The sequence below is a fragment of the Lacerta agilis genome, chromosome 9 (assembly GCF_009819535.1).
Source record: "Lacerta agilis isolate rLacAgi1 chromosome 9, rLacAgi1.pri, whole genome shotgun sequence".
Lineage (NCBI taxonomy): Eukaryota > Metazoa > Chordata > Lepidosauria > Squamata > Lacertidae > Lacerta > Lacerta agilis.
In genome coordinates, this window is record NC_046320.1 from 9,344,483 (window position 1) to 9,366,200 (window position 21,718).

At 43.2% G+C, this 21,718-nt stretch overlaps 1 protein-coding gene across 1 annotated transcript in view; it reads left to right on the plus strand.

Annotated features, from left to right (window-relative positions):
• Positions 1 to 784: 784 nt before the first annotated feature.
• KLF3 (Kruppel like factor 3) overlaps positions 785 to 21,718 on the plus strand; it is a 42,006-nt gene continuing 21,072 nt past the window's right edge. Inside the window, exon 1 of the mRNA XM_033159773.1 lies at positions 785 to 909. The gene's annotated coding sequence lies outside the window, so the exon portion shown is untranslated. The remainder of the gene's footprint in view (positions 910 to 21,718) is intronic.

Below are 21,718 nucleotides of genomic sequence, written 5' to 3' on the forward strand. Positions count from 1 at the left end.
GGAGGGCGGGCGCGCGCGCTAGGGCGCGTTGCGTGCGTTCCCTGCCGAGCCGGGTGCCAGAGGCGCACACGCCTCTTGGCCCCGGCGAGGGACGAGGAAGAGACGGGGAAAGAAGGGAAGGGAGCGGGCGCGGGCGAAGCGCGCCGCAGCTGGAAGGGCGAGTTTGTCAGCGGGGCGGCTCCCGCTCTCTCGTCCTCGGAGGGAGGGGGGTAATTAGGGGCCAACTTGGTGCGAGGCGCCGCCTTCTCGTATCTGCCTCCCGGGGGAAGGGAAGAGTCGGTGCGCGCCCGACTTGTTTGTGCGCCAGGGAGGGAGGCGGAGTGCGAGCGAGCGCCTCGCCTCGCCCCGACCCCTGACTCGGGTTGCGGTGCGCTGAGGCCTCCGCCCAAGCGCGGCGGAGAGGGGACACGCCCTGCCTGCCTCGCCCGCCTCGCCCGCCTGGCTGGCTGAGTGATTCGCGCGCCCCTCCCTGACCCTCCCTCCTTCCCGCCCTCTTAGCTACCCCGCCGGCCAAGGGAGCCTGGCAGAGCGAGCGGCGCCGGCGTCATGTGACAGCGCTGCCTAGTGCCAGGAGCCTGCCTTGGAGGTTGGTGGGGGGAAGAAGAAGAAGAAGAAGAGAGCAGAAGGCGAGGGCAGAGGCGCGACGAGCTGACAGACGGACGCGCCGCCGACGGACTAAACGCTCCTCGCGACGAGGCACCCAGCGGCCAAGCGGGAGAGAGAAACCCCCGGGTTTCCCCCTCGAGGGCGGAGAAAGAGAGAAAGAGAGGGAAGGAGGGTTTTCCCCCGCTACCAGTACCCAACGAGAACGACAACAGCACCACCGACTTAAGCTGCAAACTTCTTGCAGTGGCGTCGCCGCCTAGATTTGCTTTCTTGCTTGGACAAGTTAAGAGAGAGGGGAGAAAAGTAAGTCGCGCGAAGGGAAGGGGAGGAGGCAAATGTGGTGGCGGCGGCTCTGAGGAAAGCGACGTGTCTGGCGGCGGCGGCGGCCGAGAGGTGTCTGGGAGAAGGGATGGGGAAGCGGGGAGGCCGGAGGGAAGGTGCTCCACACGAGGGGGGGAAATGGAGAGGCTCCTGGACGCGCGCTCTTGGTTGGCGTGGTGGCGAATTGGGGGCGCACGCGCCGGCCGGGCCGAGGGACTTAGGGGCGCTCCGGCGAGAGTGTTTGTGCAGCTGCAGAAGTTGTGGGGCGGGGGGTGGCCTTGGGATCTGTCTCCATGACCCACCCCTCGGGGGTGGGGGGAGAGCGACGCCTTGCCATTTGGAGTCGCAGCTGCCCCGTAGCTGAAGGAACGCCGCAGTTTTGGCGTTCACGTGTGTTTTACCGATCTGCAGTGTGTGCGTGTTTGTGTGTCTCCCTCCTCCTTTTGCTTTTCTGTTCCCTGCCTTCTGAAATACGAACCGTTCCTCCTGTCATTTGGAGCTGTGGGGATGAGAGCCGTCGAACAAAGATCCCATCTGCCGCAGCTTTCCTGAGGGGCTTTTTTTTAAAAAAGAAACACCTGGAGCTACTGGATTGCTTTATTTCGACAAGAGTTTGCCGCTAACTAGACTCGGGATACTTTTCTTCTCCCTCCCAAGTGGGAAAGGACATTGCCCCGTGTGTCTTTGCGATCCTTAAGGTTACTTCGGGCTTCGCTGCATAGGATGCTCAAAACAAAAGGGCAGCCCTGCATCATAACATCCTTGGAGAACTGCCATTTAAATAATTAAGGTGTCAGTTGATCAGGGGGTTGCTGCTTTTGTTATCTCTTCATAGGAGGAAAAATGAGAAGTATATATCAAGATGTGTGAATTACGTCCGTTTCTAGACACTACATACCATGCTAGAGAAGAGAACACATTTGTATAGCTTTTTTGGTTCAAGTAACATTGATGTGCAATGTGAGACGTTCTCTTAAGGTTCTACTGTTTAGAGGTCGTGTCCCCCCCCCAAAAAAAGAAGGGGATAAATCTATTTCAATCATCAGTTTAGTTGCTGTTTGGGAAAGAAAACTTAATGTGCACAACATAAGTTTGAACAGGAGTTCGTTGCTTTTTCCCATTACATGCTTGTCTTGACATGGAGATGTCATGTGTATTTTCAGTTGATTTACAATAAGAATAATTGCATTGCTGAATAACTGCATTGAGTAGCTTGTCCATGTTTTATCCTCATTGGCTGACAGAGAGCAGCGTATATCCATTAAAACAACAACAACATCCACACACACTCCAAAGTCATCTAGGTTCTGGTGTTAAATTTTTAAAAAGAGTCTTGTGCATGACTTTAAATGTGAATAATTGAAAGGGACACGAGCACTTGGCTTCTTTCTTTCCTGAAAGTTGCTTTACTTGTGCTTAAAACATTACTGCTTATCTTGGATATTTGTATTAATTTCCATATGGAACATAACTTTAGCAAGAATCCCCAGTTTTTATTTAGGAAATCGTGCTAAAATTCACCAGACAACACAATTCCATTTAGACTAATATTTAGCTTTCTTCTTACTGCAGCAATTCACAAACTCTCACTTTGTCCATTTTTATTATGCTGCGTTACCTCTCAACTGAAGTGTGTGTGCAGCATCTCTTGCACAGTTGTGTGTGTGGCCTTTTGTGAAGGCAGGAAGTGCCACAGTTCCCAGGGCTCACCTTTGTCTGGTTGTTGGAGAAATCGGAACCTTGCATAGATGCAGTACTTTGAAACATTTTGAGTCCACAAAAGTGTTATTTTCTATAAAAGGCAAAAATTTGCGGTGTAACTTTCCCCCCATAGTTTTGAAAACTTTTCCCATAGCTTGCCTAATGAGTTGCTTGCATGATCCAGACTTGGATCTGGTTAAGATCAATATTTTGACCTAGGAATAAAGTACATCAACCTAACGTTGGCCTCTAGGCTTTAAAATGTGTTGGTCAGTTTTGTAATATGAATACTTTCAGATAAACTCTTTTCTCCAGTTCCCTTCCTCACCAAAGCAAAGGTATCTAGGCAGACTTTTTGCTTTGACTGAATTTTATACTGATAAAAATATGAAAAGCAAGATAATATCTGAGAATAACAGTTGTGTATAATAATAATAATAATAATAATAATAATAATAATAATAATAATATTAACAACCAGGTTATAAGTGTGCCCTACTGTTCTGCCTTCCTGTTTTTGCAAACACCAAAGTTATTATAAACTAGCAACATTCACAGAATGTTATTTCTTTGGCGGAGGGGGCAGACTTGTGCCAACCTAAGGCTGTAATTCTATGTGCACACTCACTTTGGAGAAAACCCCATTGATGTCAGTGGTGCTTCTGAGTAAATGTTATAGAATTGCACGGTAAATAGAGTTTGTGCCTATTTCTGAAGAAAATTTGAAAACAGATGTTCTCATTAGAAAATGCATGTCTGTTAGGAGCAACCATATCCAGACATGGTTCCAAACAGAGACTAGACTAGACTAGTGTAAAGAGGAATCTATAGCAGCAAGTTTAGTGATTGAGACCCAAATCAAAGTTCAAATCTGCACTTGGTTGTTAGGATGCTTGTCAACAGAAAATAGGACATCCTTATGCCCTTGCATCAGGCATAGTAGACGGCTGCATGACCTGTTCTACTGATCTAGTTCATAATATGTGAAATATGAATATGCCATATAAAATAGTATAATATGTAGAAATCAATCAGATATAAAATGGGCAACAGGTATTTTTCTGGAGGTTTTTGTGGCCCATCTGTGGGTCCATGGCTATCGTGATGGGAGCAAGCCTTGGACACTTACGGTTCCCCTCTCCCCTTTGCTCCCCCCAGTTCCAAGAGGAGTTGGAAGCTTTTGCTTTTGATTAACTTTATTTTCTTTCAAACAAAGACAGTTTCATAACCCTTGGTTTGAAGTTGGTTTGTTTCAAACAAACCATGGTTAAATTTAAACCACAATTTGTTCGATCGACCTCAACTTGTCATTTAATCGGAACCAGCACCCAAGACTTTCTGACTCTCATTCTTGTCACGATTGAGCCATGGTTTATTGTGATATCCAAATAAGCTCACCGTATGTCTCGGTGTTTTTGTCTGGCTTACGCACCATGCTAAACTTAGTGCAAATGTATGCCACTTAGTGCAACCACCACTTTGATCCTCCTTGGTTGTTTGCTGCTGTGCTGAGCTAAGCCATGGTTTGCCTTAGTGTCTCATTAAAACATGGGCTCGTGACTAAGCTCTCATAGGCAAACCATGAGCCATAAACCATAGGACAAACCTTAATTACGGTTCATGGTTAGTCTGGAGAGAACTAAACTATGAGTCTGGCTTCAGCTGACACGCTGAGCCAAGACATGGGTTAGCACAGCAGCAGAAATGCCAGGATAGCAAAAGTGGCCTCACTCTACTTGCTTGCAGCCTGCAGAACCATGGTAAGCTGTGACTTGAGCTTGCATGTCATGCAAACCAGGCTACTGTCTGGTGCACCAACTTTTATTTCCAATAAATTTTAGGCACTATTATTGGAGCTCCAGATTGTTTGTAGTGACCTCTCATATTAAGGAGATCTTGTACAAGTAGAGAAAGGAGGCTAGAAAGTGCAATAAAATAATGGCTGTTTCGGGGGGGTTGGGGGGATACTTTATTGGGAGCAAGAGTCCACCTCAACCCTTGATAGCAAAGTTTGTTTTTGTATTTCAGAATTTTTTTAAAACATGAGAATGCTTGGGAAGTCCAGAGTTAATTATTCCGAGCTGTCTGGAAAGGGTGGGTGTGAAGGAAATTGCATGTTGTGGTCAGCGTTCGAAACTCCCATCTTTCTAGGCGCGTTTTGCAGCAGGGAATTTCATGAATGCGGCCAGTTTCTGAGCTCTGGGAGCAGTACTGCTGCGCCTAAGATTTCAGATTAAAACTGCCACTGCTGGAACGAAAGGAGGGCCTTTTTCTGCCTCTCCACTTCCAGCCACTCTCTGAGGACTGGAGAAGGAAACTCTCGTAAGAATATTAGGGGGTTGGGCAGTGGAAGTATGGCTTTGTTGTTTGCAGCCTTCAGATGAGGACTAGACCATGTGAAAAAGGAATGTGAGATTTTAGCTGCAGTTCATTCATTTTCAAGGTTGTATTCATGTTATAAAAAAGGTGCACCTAGATATTCCGTTGCGGCACCCATAACCTAGGTTTAAGGTGCCATTTATCTCCCAGATTTCATATCTCAGTGGTTATATTGTCCCATATAGATATTAGTCTGGTGTTTGTCAAGGGCAGGCCTCCGATATTGAGGCAGGTTATGTTTTTTCACACCCAGAGACTTTACACGTCACACCCACTTTGCTTGCTTGTTTGTTTGTTTGTTAAATCGCAGCTGCACATGAATATAGGGGTCAGGGGAGGCCACCCAAATGTTTCTCTGCTTTCTTTCCAGCCCAGCCAGCAGAGCTGTTTCCTGTTCTTTGTTTCAAGGCTGGGGTTTGCGTCATACATTCCAAGTAGCATATGTGTGCTCTTTCCTGTTTCGGGCTGTTTTCTGGTAGATCAGTAGCCCAGCCACAGCCCCTTGTCACTGCCCTACAACTCCCAGTCTCCACCCAGCGAATTATCATGTCTCTACACACTCAACGATTGCCTAAGCAGCCTGTGTTATGTCACCACAAGGAGCCTGTGTTAGCATTTAAACTCCCACATTCTGTGCTACAGTGCGCAATTAAGGATACTTGGCTGGAATTGGGGAGGTACAGGTTTTTGTGACTTCAAAAAGGGGAGGGAAGCAGTGGTGTGAATTGGAAGTAGTTTCACTGAAATCCATGAATGTTAAAAGTTTTTCTTTTTTTTAAAAAAAAAGCAGACCACTCACTAATGCATGTACTGTAAATTCAACATCTGTTCTGAAAGGTGTTTTTTTCTAGGAAACATAGTTTTGGTTAAGCTTTACCTCTCTATGGTGGTGATAAAAATGGTACTTAAAATATATAAAATACATTCAAGTGATCAAAGCCTTTCACATTCATCATTTTAGGCAAGATGGGGGAAAGCCTAACGCCTACCCAAAGCAAAATGTTTCATAGAATTGGGAAATTAATAGTGTTTGGAGGCACACCATATTTTAACTCCAGAATTTAACTTCTGCCATAAGGCTGTGTGTCATGTTCCCAAACCACTCATGGAAAATGACTGTCCAGCCTTTTCACTTACAACCCTAGTAAAACAGATCTCTGTGAACTTCATGCAAGTGTTCCTAATCTGCATGTGAAGCAGGGAATTAAAATTTCTCTTTGCAATGCGAAAAACTAAGCATTCTTCGTTTGAATGAAATATTGTATCCGATTGGGAAGCAAGGACGCGTTCGCAAGGAAAAGAGGGAGAAAGAAAACATTCCAAGGGGAAGTTCAGAAAGAGAAATTTGACCACCTTTATTATTATTATTATTATTATTATTATTAATTGGGTTTTACTACTGATGGAGCATTTCACATCTAACTAGTACAGTGGTACCTCTGGTTACGAACTTAATTCGTTCTGGAGTTCTTAATTCGTTCTTAATTCGTTCTTAACCTGAAACTGTTCTTAACCTGAAGCACCACTTTAGCTAATGGGGCCTCCTGCTGCCACCGTGCCAGCACCTCACGATTTCTGTTCTTATCCTGAAGCAAAGTTCTTAACCTGAAGCGTTATTTCTGGGTTAGCGGAGTATGTAACCTGAAGCGTATGTAACCCGAGGTACCACTGTATTCTGTATTTACCTAGATAAGGAGATTTGTACATGGAAGCAGGCTTTTTGCATGCTAGCATTTGCTGGAACCGGGGGCCATTGATGTAAATTGGATATACATGTGGATGCAGATAGTATCTACCTGCATGATACTACTTTCAGCAGGATGCTCATTTAGCTGCACATCTGCAACCACATTCTGGTGCAACTAGTCATGCAAAACTACATGTAATAAGATCTGAATTGGGGCTTATATGGCACAATTAGCCGAAGTTAAATATTCCCTCAGTTCCATTAATTTCAAGCAAGCGTTTCCCACTCTTTCCAACTGAGATCAATGTGGGATTTTTTTTAGTAACTTTAGGTTGTTGTTCCCATTCTTCTTAGAGATACACTTCAGGTATTTTGCATTTTTCTTCTTCTCGGAAATATGAATTTCAAGAACATATTTGTGCATATAACAGAAGCTAATCTTTTGGTAAGTTTTTATTTTCAAAAAGGAAAAAACAACCTGTTTTCCTGCAAAGACGTTAGATTTCTGATTGGGATAATATTAAAATTCTGCATCATGTTAATAAAGACCAACAAAATTATCAGCTGAAATACTGTACCTTATAAGCTGTCAGAGCAGCTCCAAGTGTAAAAAAGGAATGCCTGCTTAGTACTGGATACAGTATTCTATACTTCCTCTGTGTTAAGGATTGGAATACAAGACTATAAGCCCTTTGCAAATTCAGAAAAGACATGTAGGCCTACTTTAGTCTCCTAGGATCATGCCAATTCATGCAGATGGAGGTTGCTTATTTAAATACACATTCCTGCCCCCTCCCCCTTTTTAAAAAGAACCTTCTGCTTGTTTTCTATAAGCATATTAAGGAGAAGGGTATGCTAAAATACTTTGTCCCCCATGTGATAAGCTTTCTATAGGCAAATAAATTTGAGGCAGATAAGCAATGAAGCCTGTGACCCTCGCCTGAATTCTATGCAGGGGTAGCCAATCTGGTGCTTCCCAGATGTTTTGGATTACACTTTCAGCTAACAGGGATGATGGGAGTTGAGATACACAACATCTGGACAGCACTATGTTGGCTACACCTGACTAGTGCCTTCCATAGTGTGGATACTGATGGGTGTGAACAAGTTTAGTGTTTAGAAATTTGAAGGCTATCGCCTTGCTTCACTATTTTAATCTACTTAATGAAGAAGAAAAAGAAGAAGAAAAGTTTGGATTTGATATCCTGCTTTATCACTACCCGAAGGAGTCTCAAAGCGGCTAACATTCTCCTTTCCCTTCCTCCCCCACAACAAACACTCTGTGAGGTGAGTGGGGCTGAGAGACTTCAGAGAAGTGTGACTAGCCCAAGGTCACCCAGCAGCTGCATGTGGAGGAGCGGAGATGCGAACCCAGTTCACCAGATTACGAGTCTACCGCTCTTAACCACTACACCACACTGGCTCTCAACCATGATACTGGGAAGTAACTAATTTTGTATACGCTTTAGTCAGGCATAACGTAGTTGATCATTCTAATGATCACATATCAACCTGGTCCATCCTTTAATATTACACTGCCACTGCCTCTTTTTAAAAATAAAAATAACTGGACTTTTGTATATTTATTTATTAGGACCGTTCTTGGCAGTGAACTAAAATCAGGTATTTGAAGCTAATGTTTGTAAGTGTAGGTGATTTTGCTATTCATTGTAAGTTAAAGATACATAATTCCTGAGACATACTTAATAATTAAATCATATATTTTGGAAAGACAGGTTATTGTAATAGCCAATGCTTCTAACCAGCAGGAAGCTCTTCTGTGTAGCAGGCATTGAAGTTTTGTGTTTTCATTTCAAAGCTTATTGCTTCCAATTCAAAATTTGACATTTGGCAGGGTTAAGGGACAAATTTAACTCTTGCCTGTGTTAAGGCTCTGTCTAGTGCCAAGGCTTCCTTTTAGGGTTTTTAATAACAGTTGTTGATGTATTCCAAGGGTAGCTATCCTAACAGTTATGTAAGCCAAAGAGAACGCTAGAAGTGCTGCATATTTTAAATGCTAAGGTTAGCCATAATGGAAATTATGTGTGTGTGACTGTCTGGTACATGCGGTGAGCATGTAGTTTAAAAGCCTTGGCACAGCAGAGAATGACCAAATTGCATCTCTGAAGAGTGACCAAAAAAGAAGCTTATTTAATCGTTTTTCCATACCCATCATCTTTCTTCCTCCTTTTCCCTGGTTTGATTTTTCGCAATTCACGTATATCTCTGTAATGTTCCCTTCTGACTTTCACATCTTGCTCAGTTCCAGAAGTCCAAACTCGCATGAATGATTTCACATATTGTTGCGGTAGACATACACTTAACCTCTGTTAAGATAATACGAGTGGCCGTGGGAATGTGCGCTCCCGATCTCCAGCCCTACCCATTTACAGCAATTTTTCCTCCTCCTGCCTCCATAACCAAAAGGGTTATATGGATAATATTGGCAGTGGAGCTGATGGGGCAAAGGACATTGTGTGCCAAGGGGGCAGCTAGCAGCAGGTGGAGCCAGAAATCACCCTAGGCAGAGCATACTTTGCACCAGAGGGACACACAAATACACTTGGCACAGACCACAGTGTTTAAGTGGTGGTGGAGAGGAAGAGAAAAACTAGGGACTGGGTGATGGGAGAGATGGTGAGGCTAGATTAGCAGTGGAGAGGGGAAGAGCAGCACTAGATTTAGGGCAGGCATAGGCAAACTCGGCCCTCCAGATGTTTTGGGACTACAACTCCCATCATCCTTGACCACTGGTCCTGTAAGCTAGGGATGATGGGAGTTGTAGTCCCAAAACATCTGGAAGGCCAAGTTTGCCTATGCCTGATTTAGGGGTTGTGCAGGTGGTTCCCTTGAACTGGGCATCATGACAAGGAGGTGCAAAATAATAATAATAATAATAATAATAATAATAATAATAATAATAATAATGCCTATATTGATACAGGTACCTACTGGGAAGAACCCTAAAAAAGCAACCGTACCCAAAGGAATTCTTGTGAAAATAAGAAATACTTAGGAGGAGGGGGCACCAATTTTTGTCCTTGCTCAGGGCGCCATGTTACCAAAGTCCGCCACTGGGGAGGGCAAAGTGTCAACGAGGCAGTCAGGGACAGAAATAGCAAGACTGGGCAGTGGGCTGAGCTTTTCTGAGCTGTTGTTGTTCAGTCGTTCAGTCGTGTCCGACTCTTCGTGACCCCATGGACCAGAGCACGCCAGGCACGCCTATCCTTCACTGCCTCTCGCAGTTTGGCCAAACTCATGTTAGTAGCTTCGAAGACACTGTCCAACCATCTCATCCTCTGTCGTCCCCTTCTCCTTGTGCCCTCCATCTTTCCCAACATCAGGGTCTTTTCTAGGGAGTCTTCTCTTCTCATGAGGTGGCCAAAGTACTGGAGCCTCAACTTCAGGATCTGTCCTTCTAGTGAGCATTCAGGGCTGATTTCTTTGAGAATGGATAGGTTTGATCTTCTTGCAGTCCATGGGACTCTCAAGAGTCTCCTCCAGCACCATAATTCAAAAGCATAAATTCGAAAGGAAATCCATGCCTTTTGGATCTTTTCAGTTCTCTCCCCTCCCTTTGACTTGCCTATTCCTCCTGCTGCTTTCGAGGCAGCCTTTTGGCTAAGCTGCTGTCTCCTTAACTGCAGCACCAGCAATGTGATGGGTTGAAAGCACCTTGAATTAGTTCTGATTGGGCCAGGGGCACCATTCTGAGTAAACATGGTGTGGGGTTGGGGTGTGTGAATATTCTGAATTGCTTGCAGTGGATTGGTTATGAGTGTTGGGTGAAACGAACCAGTTTATGCAGATTGCAGCAAATACCCGTGCATATAACTCTGTCCTGTTTGGCTAGGAAAGAAGGCTGTTTTGTGGGCTGGTGGGTCTTGTCACCCAACCTGAATGCTTTTTTTCCCCCTGTAGGAATTTGCTTGCAGTGGGTGGGTGGGGAGCTGGTTTTTCCTCCTCCTGGAGAGTTATGGGGTTGGGCCAGGCCACAAAAATGCAGAAAGCAGGGGGAGAGAGAGGGAAAGGGAGAGTGGGCTCAAACTGTGCAGTGAAAGTGGAGGACTGGGGGCTGTTGGTGGATGACATCTTCTTTTGCCCTTATGGGCCAGTCACCCTTGTATATTGATAAAACCCTTACTGTCTTAAACTAAACCAGGGTTACTGCTTAAAACCACCTTTAAGTCTGGTTTCAAATCCTGGCTAATGTATAATTCAGTTAAGAGGGGAGGGGGAAATTTGCTTCCGAGAAGGGGGAAGACTCGATGCCCAAAGGCCAGGCCCTACAATGATTTATTAAGCACGGTTTAATATGTATGCCTTAGTGCCCAGAGTAAAAATGCAGATATTTCCCTTGTCTAGAAGAGCGACTGGTTGATTGTTGTTGGGGTTTTTTTAGGGGATAGAAATCCTGGTTGGGACTCAAGGAGCTACCTTAGGTCTGCCTAGTGGGATTTGTGATTTTATTATATGATATGACATATGGCTTGCTATCAAAGATCCCCAATTTGGAAGCCAAATTGGGCCATCAAAAAATACCGTATGGATTTCTGCACGCTTGGGGGACTCTTACATGGGGTCCATTCCAGCTCAACAAATCTATGATTCTTAAGTGACCTGCTTCTCCTAGTCACCACAAGGTGAGTAGAGCAAGGGTCAGCAAACTTTTTCAGCAGGGGGCCGGTCCACTGTCCCTCAGACCTTGTGGGGGGCCGGACTATATTTTGGAGGGAAAAAAATGAACGAATTCTTATGCCCCACAAATAACCCAGAGATGCATTTTAAATAAAAGCACACATTCTACTCATGTAAAAACACGTTGATTCCCGGACCATCCGCAGGCCAGATTTAGAGTGTGATTGGGCTGGATCCGGCCCCCGGGCCTTAGTTTGCCTACCCATGGAGTAGAGGGCCAATGGGATGTATATGGCAGGGTTTAAAACCTCCCCTTCTTTCTTACACTCCAGAAACTTCCACCCCACTCCACTGGGCTGGGAAAAGTACTGAATTCTGAAGAATGTTGCGGGAAAGGGGTCTTTTTCTTTTCTTCCTCCTACCTTGCCTGTCCCAAGACCTGAATGACATTCATTGCAGGGCTCCCTTTCCAGGTCGTCTGAATCCTTGAACAGAAGCACTCCTGTTATGGGCTGGGTGTTGTTCCCTTGATGTCACTGCAGCTAGATTGTGCACATCTGTGTTTTTGTCCTTATTTTATTTTTTGGGAAAAGTTAAGTCTTAAAAAAAAAAAAGCTGCTCTTTCTCTTCTGCTTGGAAAGGAAAGATTGTCATGCCATTATATATGCCTCACTTGTTTTCAGAAGCCTGCTCTTTCTTCTTGCTCAACTTTGTGTCTCTGTTTCTCTGAAAGAAGTCGCTGAGACAGGAAGGCAGATAAGGGTCTGCTGTGATAAGGGAGCACATTGTCCCATGGAGGTGGCGCTCCGTGAAGTTGAGTACATGTAAAAATGGGGGTGATAGCAATTGCACACAGGGTCATGTGAGAGCATTGTCTTAGTTTAGTGGAAACTGCTAAATCATAGTAGAATTAAAAACTAGTATAGCTAGGCATCTGAGTGTGACTGTACGGTATTACAACTTCATTACATTTTTTTTTTACCATACCATTCCTGTATATGGGTAGTGGATTTGTATTCGTAAGGCTAAAAGTTGTTCCGCATTAAATAGAATACAGGCTTGTGGGGTCTTCGTGAAGCGTTTTCCTGTTGCAGACTAAATTCCTCTGCGATTTCCTGCTTTTCTCCCAGTTTCTCAGATTTTATTTTTTATTTTTTTTGTGCCTGCAATTTATACTGGGTATATTAATCAACAAAAGCTTTAGTTGATTCGTCAGTCAGAGCCAAACTTAATCAGTAGGGCCAATCCGCTGAGGAACACGTTCATATTTTGTGGGTCTTCTTTTGCTACTGGTGTGGAAAAGCAATTCTAATAGCTTTTCTATCTAACATGGTAGCTTTTGCTTGTTGGGACTTCTTTGTTAAGTAGCTTGCAAAGGCACATATTCTGTGGTTTTGGTAATATGAAGAGTTGTTTAAATTTCTTTCATCTATTAACCAGTTATTCAGTGGCAATTTTCTTTTTGTTGTTGTTGATTGACAGCCCTTTTCCCATCATCATCATTATCATCATCATAATTTTTTATTTATACCCCACCCTTCCCCACCAAACCGGGCTCAGAGCGGCTAACACCAATAAAATCACAACAAAAACATTAAACAATTCATTAAAATACAGATTAAAATACAATTTAAAATTTAATCTAGACTGCAGCCTCATTTTTAAGTAGCCCACCAACCACACCAAAAGAATGAAACATCAGGGTTAAACTGAAACCAACCCAAAGGCTAGGTGGAACAGCTCCGTCTTGCAGGCCCTGTGGAAAGATGCCAAATCCCGCAGGGCCCTGGTCTCTTGTGCCAGACTGTTCCACCAAGTCGGGGCCAGTACTGAGAAGGCCCTGGCCCTAGTTGAAGCCAACCTAGTATCCTTGTGGCTCGGGACCTCCAAAAAGTTATTATTTGAGGACCTTAAGGTCCTACCCAGGACATACCAGGAGACCCTGTTGTTTTTCTCTTCATTTCCACCCTGTACTACTGATTTAATAACCATTTGATACAAATGTGGAGTTTAATATAGTTAATTGGTTAAGATTTGGGTGAAAACAGTGGCATCATAATATGTACTGAAGACCCAAGTTACAAAGAAAAGGCAAATGTTTTCTTTCACCTGCTCTGTACCCTTTTCCAAGATACCCTGAAGAATTTTAACCCAAATCCTATATATGGCGAACTGCTGGGTTTAGGTCATAGGATGTTTTTTTTTTCTTAAGAAAAATATTGAAATGGAATAGAATGGTCTGCTGCTAAAAGGACCGTAAAAAAAAAAAAACACCTCTCATGTGAGTCCTGACTTTTTAAAGTTTATATATTAATCCTCCAGTGACAGTACTAGTTTCAGTTGTAAGGTTGTGCTTTCTCAACTAACTTGACACTAATATCCTTAGGCCGGATTAGTTGGAATTCTAACCTGTTTTTCCTCTTTGTCTGATTTCTATGGGGCCATTCCTGGACACCAAATAGGCCGGGGGGCGGGGGGAGAGTGTGCAGGAGGAAAAACGTAATTGTGGTCTAACCTCTGAAGATTCAGCCCAGTTTTAAAAATATTTATTCATAAATACATCCTACTGATTTCACTGGGACTTAGGGTGCTTCTACAAAAAAGTGTTTATTTCGGTTCTGTGTCCACTCATTTATAAAATTACTGATGTCCTATGGTCTTCCATTTCTTTCGAATCCCTCCCCTCCCCCCAAAAAAGTTTCCTTTTTAAAAGTTTATTTTTTTAAGGGGTGGAACAGAAGAAACACAATCTCTGCAAGTGTGGATCATAGCGCCATTCGTCATTCTTTGCAAAAAGACATGGTTTCAACAAGTGCAGTGACCCAGAATTGCAGAGCCTAGGTAGCTCTAGAAGTCGTCATTCTGGAAGCACTCTTACTTCCTGGAACACTTTCTTGGAATTGTAGCCTTAGAGGTATAAGAACCCAGAGATAGTGGAAGCAGATGTTAGAAGTTTTGAAACTCCAGAAGAGTTTATGAAGCCCAAATTAAGTTCTTCCAACAGCACTTGGGGCACGAGTTTTGAAAACCATAAGTGGAACCTCCCAACACCACTGGAAGATATTTTCTTTATCCCTGCTCACATGCGGAAATGCCAATTAAGGCGAGTTTTTCAGCATTCCTCTTCCACATAGTATGGACCAAGGCCATACATAGCCTTGAAATGTGTAGATGCTGGATCCCTGCGCTCTATTCTGCTATGTCTAGCTCCTTTCCTAGAAGCAGGCTCTACTACATATTTACCAAGATTGTGTCTCCTTGTGGTTGTCCTGAATTTTCTTTCTGTGTGTAGCAGAACATTTACAATGCTACTAAATAAGCCTGATCAGAGCATTTAAAGGTTTGTACATTTAGAGACCATCAGCATTTTTGATGAGCCTTCTGGCATCTTAAAGGCTAACCACTTTGCTGTGGAATAAGTCTTCATGACTATTGCCCTCTTCATTAGATTTATGAAGTGTTAAAGGTAAATGTACCCCTGACCGTTAGGTCCAGTCGCGGACGACTCTGGGGTTGCACACTCATCTTGCTCTATAGGCCGAGGGAGCTGGCGTTTGTCCACAGACAGCTTCCGGGTCATGTGACCAGCATGACTAAACCGCTTCTGGCGAACCAGAGCAGCGCACAGAAACGCCGTTTACCTTACCGCCGGAGCGGTACCTATTTATCTACTTGCACTTCGACGTGCTTTTGAACTGCTGGGTTGGCAAGATTATGAAGTGTTACCCAGAGTTAAAGTGGGAGAGACTTGCAAGCAAAGCAGACAGATCAGAAGGAATTGAAATGTAGACAAGTAGAGAAAGGGGTAACTGTGTTATTAATGGTTGTCATTCATATTTGTTGATGAGTTGGACATGCTGGGTTGGTGGTCTTGCTTGGAGGGTTTTGTTCGCAGGGGGTCGTTGCTGTTGGGTTTTTTGTGTCTTTAGATCTTATGATTTATGCAGAAATGGTTGAGTTGGGTTGTGTATTTTTTAATGTTTATTTCTTGCTAATGACTGCTTTTGTTACGTTGCAGTTATGTGTTTTTTCTCTGCATTCTGTAAGCCAGTGTTTTTCAACCTTTTTTGGGCAAAGGCACACTTGTTTCATGAAAAAAATCACGAGGCACACCACCATTAGAAAATGTTAAAAAATTTAACTCTGTGCCTATATTGACTATATATAAAGTAATTTTTCAATTTTTCCCACGGCACACCAGGCAACATCTCGCGGCACACTAGTGTGCCGCGGAACAGTGGTTGAAAAACACTGCTGTAAGCCGCCTTGAGCATGGTTTGATCTGTGGAAAGACAGCATACAAATAAAATTATGTTTGTGTGTTGGCATTGATGGGCCACTTAATACTTTTGGGAGTGTGATTAAAAATATATATTGTGCCAGTTCAGTCCACATGTCATAGACCTGAACCTCTTGATGTATTGTAATCCAGCCATTTCACGATGCGTTTTGAAGTTCCTTGGTTTCCGATGTGGTCACCTTAAGATCACAGTGTCCTGGGAGGCTGAAATAACCCCCACCCCCACCCGGTTTCTCACTATTTCCATTTCTCATGCCAGATTTGTGTCCATCTATTCTTTTGCGTAGAGACTTGTCTGCTTGTCCAATGTGTAATGCAAAAGGTACTCTCAGCAGGTGATTGTATATTTCACACTGGAATATTCTCAGGCGAATGGACTCCTGACGATGTGGATGACATGATCAGGTCCTGTAATAAATAATGTTGCCTGAGTAGACTTGGCGTAGGGCTGGCATCTGTGTCCGCCAAATTGTGTTGTAGTCAACTAGACTACAGCAAAATAACACAGCATTAGTACAGCATAAAACCTAAGGGGGCGTATTTTTTTCTGCAAAGAGACACATCCCATTCTAACAAGCAGTAAATCCAAAAGCTGTTGAAAAATGGTTCTTCACCATCTGCAAATATTGTATGGAGAAGGAAGGAGAAAGCCATCTTAATGTCTCAGGGCAGGGTGCTACCACGGAAAAAGCCCTGTTGCGTGCTATGCATAAACTGTGCTGCTAGAAAGTAGCAGCCCCCATAAAGTCCCTCGTCTATAGATCTTAAAAGGATGGGTAGATGCATGTGGGAGAAAGCAAGCCCTTCAGGTAGCTTGGAGCCAAGCTGATCCATGCAGGAAGAAGCAAATACAGTCTTGATTAGGCAAAATAGGGGGGATTATTGAGTTGTCTTTGTCTCAATTGTGTATTTGTGTTTTGTATATTGACATTTTATGTTGTGAACCTCCCTGAGATCTTTGGATATAGGATGGTATACAAACAACAACAACAACCAACAACAACAGCAACGTATGAAAATATGTCTGGAGCATTTTAACAGTGCAATCCTAAACAGGTCTCCTCAGGAGTAAATTCCATTTGAGTCCAACTCTCCATTGAAATTAATGAGATATAACACATTTTGTTGAAATCTCAGCTGTTGAAATCAATGGGATCTCCATGCTGAAAGAGTCGGAGCATGCTCCAAAGTACTTAACTTTGCCTGGGTCGTGTCCTGATTCCGTCGGAAGATTAATCTTTCTTAAATCAAGTGCATAAATTATATTTCCTTTCTCCAGGTTCCTTGGCACACGCTTGCTCTCTCTCTCTCTCTTTTCTACTAGGTTACAGTTCCAGGAAGTGCCTTGGAAGTTTGCTTGGACTTTTAACTGTGCACCTGTCCTTATTTGCATGGAGAAATCAATTGCTTCACTAGCCTCACCGAAGGACAGGGTGTGAGCGAAATTTTTATCAAAGTGTGTCCTGTTTGGACAAGTTGAGTTGCCTTGGCAAAAGTCCAGAGGGTGGAGCAGTTGGGAGCAGTTGGGAGGAGGCTGGAAAATAAAACCGTGTGGCTTGTTAACACACACACACACACGAATGTTTGCTTACTGCATCATTGCTAGTTATTTAGTTTCATATTACATATAGCCTACATACTTCTACCTATATAAAATATTTAAAGCAAAATTAGCTTGTCTGATTTGTAGAAATTAAGCACCTCCTCTGAAGTGGTGGCCCAGATAGTTGAAAGTGGTTGTTGTGGCTGCTTTGTCTTCCAACAATTAAAAAAATATATAGCGGCTTGCAAAATATGCAATATATGAATTCCCAGTGTACATTTTGACACATTACAACTGGATTCCTTACTCAGAATACTCTTAATGTAGTTCTGTAATTTATCTTCTTTCCCACTTGTTGCTCCTCTTTGGTTCCTCTTCTTTGGTGGAACAGTGGTAAAACTCCACTGTTTTACCAGATAACTATCCCTAAAACATTCAACATTTTTGTCCCCCTTGGTACAATTCAGTTATTTATATAGTTACCCTTGTTCAGTTACTTAGATCTCATTTTTAAAAAAATACTTTTTTGTGAATTGGGGCATTTTATCAATACTATTGTCAGTAACAATACATCTCTCATTCTCCAGTCTCCCATGTTCCTACAGCTTTTTGTCTCAATAGCTGCTGTATTTGCTTTCGAAGTTCATAAAAGGTTCCATCTAGTACCTCAGTAGAAAGTAGATTATGGACCTCAGATGGTGGTTCTGGTAAATATGGTATTGGAAAGGGAAGAGATGTAAGATTTACTCCTTACCTCTGTCTTGGAAAGACAATTATGATCACTGATAGCTGGCTTGAAACCACCAAATAAGCGTTTAGGAATGTTTTTCCATGTCAGCCATAATGAGTTAGAGCTCTTAATATTTCTGACATATGCAAGGAATTTACTTGGCCTGGCCTGAACCAAACATTTTCTGCTTTACCATTGGTGAAAAATAAAAACCATGTAAGAATCTCATGTTTTGCCAATGGCCTCCACATGATTCCTACCAAAACGTGGAGAAATGTGTGAATTGGCGTTCCATGGGTATAAATAATCAGTGAGCTAAGACCCTTTTCTTGTATCAACCAGCCCTAAGTCTGTAGAATGCACTGCATTACTAAAAGTAGAAACTGAAACTGAAGAAAAGTCACAGTCCTTGTATAGCTCAGGTGGTTAAACTTTTCGACAGAGGACGGAAGTGCAAAAGTTCAAGCCACTCTTAGGGGCTGAAACAATCTTCACAAGTCTGTTCATCAAAGAATTTCATCTACCTCCCTACCGTAAGCTGTTGGCGAGGGTGATATTTAAAGCACTATCATTGTGGGTGAGCGGATATGACTTGATGGAGCATGATAATTTTCTTACATGGGGAAGGGAGAACTAGTGACACAGCACATACTTGGCATGTTTTAAGGTCCTAGCATCTGGTACCTTAAGGGGAAAGCATTTGGGGTTAGAGCACCGGGGAAATGCTCTGCTTGAGATCTTGAGTCAGGATCTGCAGTACTATAAATAATGTGCCTTTGTTCTGAACAGGCTGAATTCATTGCTCTTAATGTCTGCGTATTGTCTAGGACAGTGTTGGCTCAGTAAGCTGGGGCTGCAGCAAAAAAAATAATTGTGAATCACAATGCTGCATATGGCACTGCGTTTAATCAGTTTTGCCTGTAATTTTTCATAAGATGTCATGTGCTCCATAGTTGCAACCTCAAATTGCTTGATCAGGCAAAACTTAAAGGTGATAATGAAACTTCTGCTTTCGTGTCTGCCTAACCTGAAATTGGCCATGGATAGCACAATGCCTTAGTTTTTTGATGTTGAGCTTCAGACCATATTTTTCACTCTCCTCTTTCACCCTCTTGAAAAGGTTCTTTAATTCCTCCTCACTAAAAAACTAAGATCATGGCCACTGGTCCCATCACCTCCTGGCAAATAGAAGGGGAAGAAATGGAGGCAGTGAGAGATTTTACTTTCCTGGGCTTCATGATCACTGCAGATGGTGACAGCAGTCACGAAATTAAAAGACGCCTGCTTGTTGGGAGAAAAGCAATGACAAACCTAGACAGCATCTTAAAAAGCAGAGATATCACCTTGCCTACAAAGGTCCATATAGTTAAAGCTATGGTTTCCCCAGTAGTGATTTATGGAAGTGAGAGCTGGACCATAAAGAAGGCTGATCACTGAAGAATTGATGCTTTTGAATTATGGTGCTGGAGGAGTCCCATGGACTGCAAGAAGATCAAACCTATCCATTCTGAAGGAAATCAGCCCTGATTGCTCACTGGAAGGACGGATCCTGAAGCTTAGGCTCCAATACTTTGGCCACCTCATGAGAAGAAAAGACTCCCTGGAAAAGACCCTGATGTTGGGAAAGATGGAGGGCACAAGGAGAAGGGGACGACAGAGGACAAGATGGTTGGACAGTGTTCTCGAAGCTACCAACATGAGTCTGACCAAACTGCGGGAGGCAGTGGAAGACATGAATGCCTGGCGTGCTTTGGTCCATGGGCTCACGAAGAGTCGGACACGACTAAACAAGTAAACAACAAGCACAATGTCTGTCCTAAGTGATTGCTCCCTCTCATTCCAAATAAATGTGAAATATAATAATAGGTTCTCCTTTCAAGGCAATTGGCAAACCTGTCCCAGTGTACAACAGAAAATTTTACTGCCTCCCTTTGTCTACCAGCTCCTGCCAGAGGGTCCTTTTAAGCAGAGTTTAGGAATAATCCGATTAAAATTAATTGCTTTTGTGTTGTCCTCTTTATTCTTGTTTTATTTTATTTATTTTGTTTGTTATGCCATCCTATACCCACAGGTCTCAGGGCAGTTATAACATAAAATCAAAGAACAAAAAATATATTGTGGCATTTTATGTTATAATTCTTCTCTCTTCCTTAGGTGGTGGTTTGGGTTTTTTAAAAACCCAAAGCAGTTATGGGATTGACTCAGTGTTTTACCAGTGTTACACTATGTCAGGGGTCGGCAAGGTTTATCAGCCATTGGCCGGATCAATCCCACGGAGATTGTCCGTGGGCCGGACATGTGCAGCGCGATGCCGGAAATCGCATCTGCACATGTCCGCAGCGCAGAAACAATTTTCGGCATCTGGACATGTGCAGACGCGGTTTCTGGTATCCGTGCGTGCGCAGATGCCATTTCCGGCACCACTCAGCGAGTCCCTGTGCCGCGTGGGTGGCTCAGTTTGTGGGCAGCTTGTGGGCTGGTAAAACAGTCTTCGTGGGCCGCATCTGACCCATGGGCCGGAGGTTGCCAACCTCTGCACTATGTTCTGGTTTCCAGAGGTGTTGTGTGATTCACCATTAGTATCGTGAGTAAAGTTTCCTTTGGAACCTCTCGTGTCTACCTTGAAAATGCTCCCTTTGATTCATTGGGCAAAATACAGAGAGAGTTTCAAAAACCGACTTGTTGAATTCTATGCTTGCAATGAAATCTACCGCAATACACAATGGATTGTTCTTTGTTGCATATTTTTAGCGCCACCTATGGATACAAACAAACAGTGTCACACTTAAGAACTTAGGACAGGATTAAGTAAGGTATTAAGTGTATTGTTCAGTACTTGAGGCCTCAGGAAAAAATATGAACCACCTGCAACATTATGCAGATGGGGGCGTTATATGTAATGTTCATATGAGTTTAAAGATCACCTTTTGACATTTCAAAAATAATGTTTCCTTAGTGCTTATTCACACAATTCTGAAAGACTGAAGTCTGGCAATGTACTTTTCCTAAAATATAAAAATTTAAGTTGGCATACTTTATTTAGATGCCAACAAAAGCTTATGGGCCACAAAAATATCCTGAATTGGGGGGGGGGGGCTACAGATCCCATGCAGGGCTGACATAACTCAATCTCCGCCACTGCAATTTGGGAATAATAACGATATATCTTATTTGCACTGGCAGGGTAATTTTAAAAATGTTTACAAACCAAAGAAAATAAATCGCCTTTGTTTGTATGAAATAGGAGTTTGTGATCTAAACTCAGGCCCTATCTTTGCTACTGTGTTTTATTTTTGGTGGATGTAGTGCTCTCCAATTGCAGCTACACTAAAATCCTGGCTATCTGTTTTGTTTTTCCTATGGGGCAGCAATCACCATTTTCCAACAAGGAAGACCGAAAGAAAGATGAACCAAGAAGTTCCTGCAGTTGTGTCGCTGTTAAGCTGCCACCTCTCACGCTTTTACTGAACTATCTTAATGGCCCTCTATATTTAACACAGAGGCAGATTTTGGCCAGTTCGGCCAGTTCCGCTGCACTGGGTGCCAACACTAGAGGTGCGGAGGCATCGCAATTTTGGCCTCACACAGGGCACCACTGAAAGTTCGCCACTGATTTAACAAGTCACATGTTGAGTATAAAAAATGCATAGCAAGTCTGCTACTTCTCATGTCTTTGAAATAAGTGGCCATACTGTCTGCCCTCTTTAAATATTTCATTGGTCCAATACAGGAAAAAATTCTGCTCCATCCATAACATTATTTCTTTATCTCCTGTTGTTTTAATGCTTTTCCTATTGACTCTTGGCAAGTTTG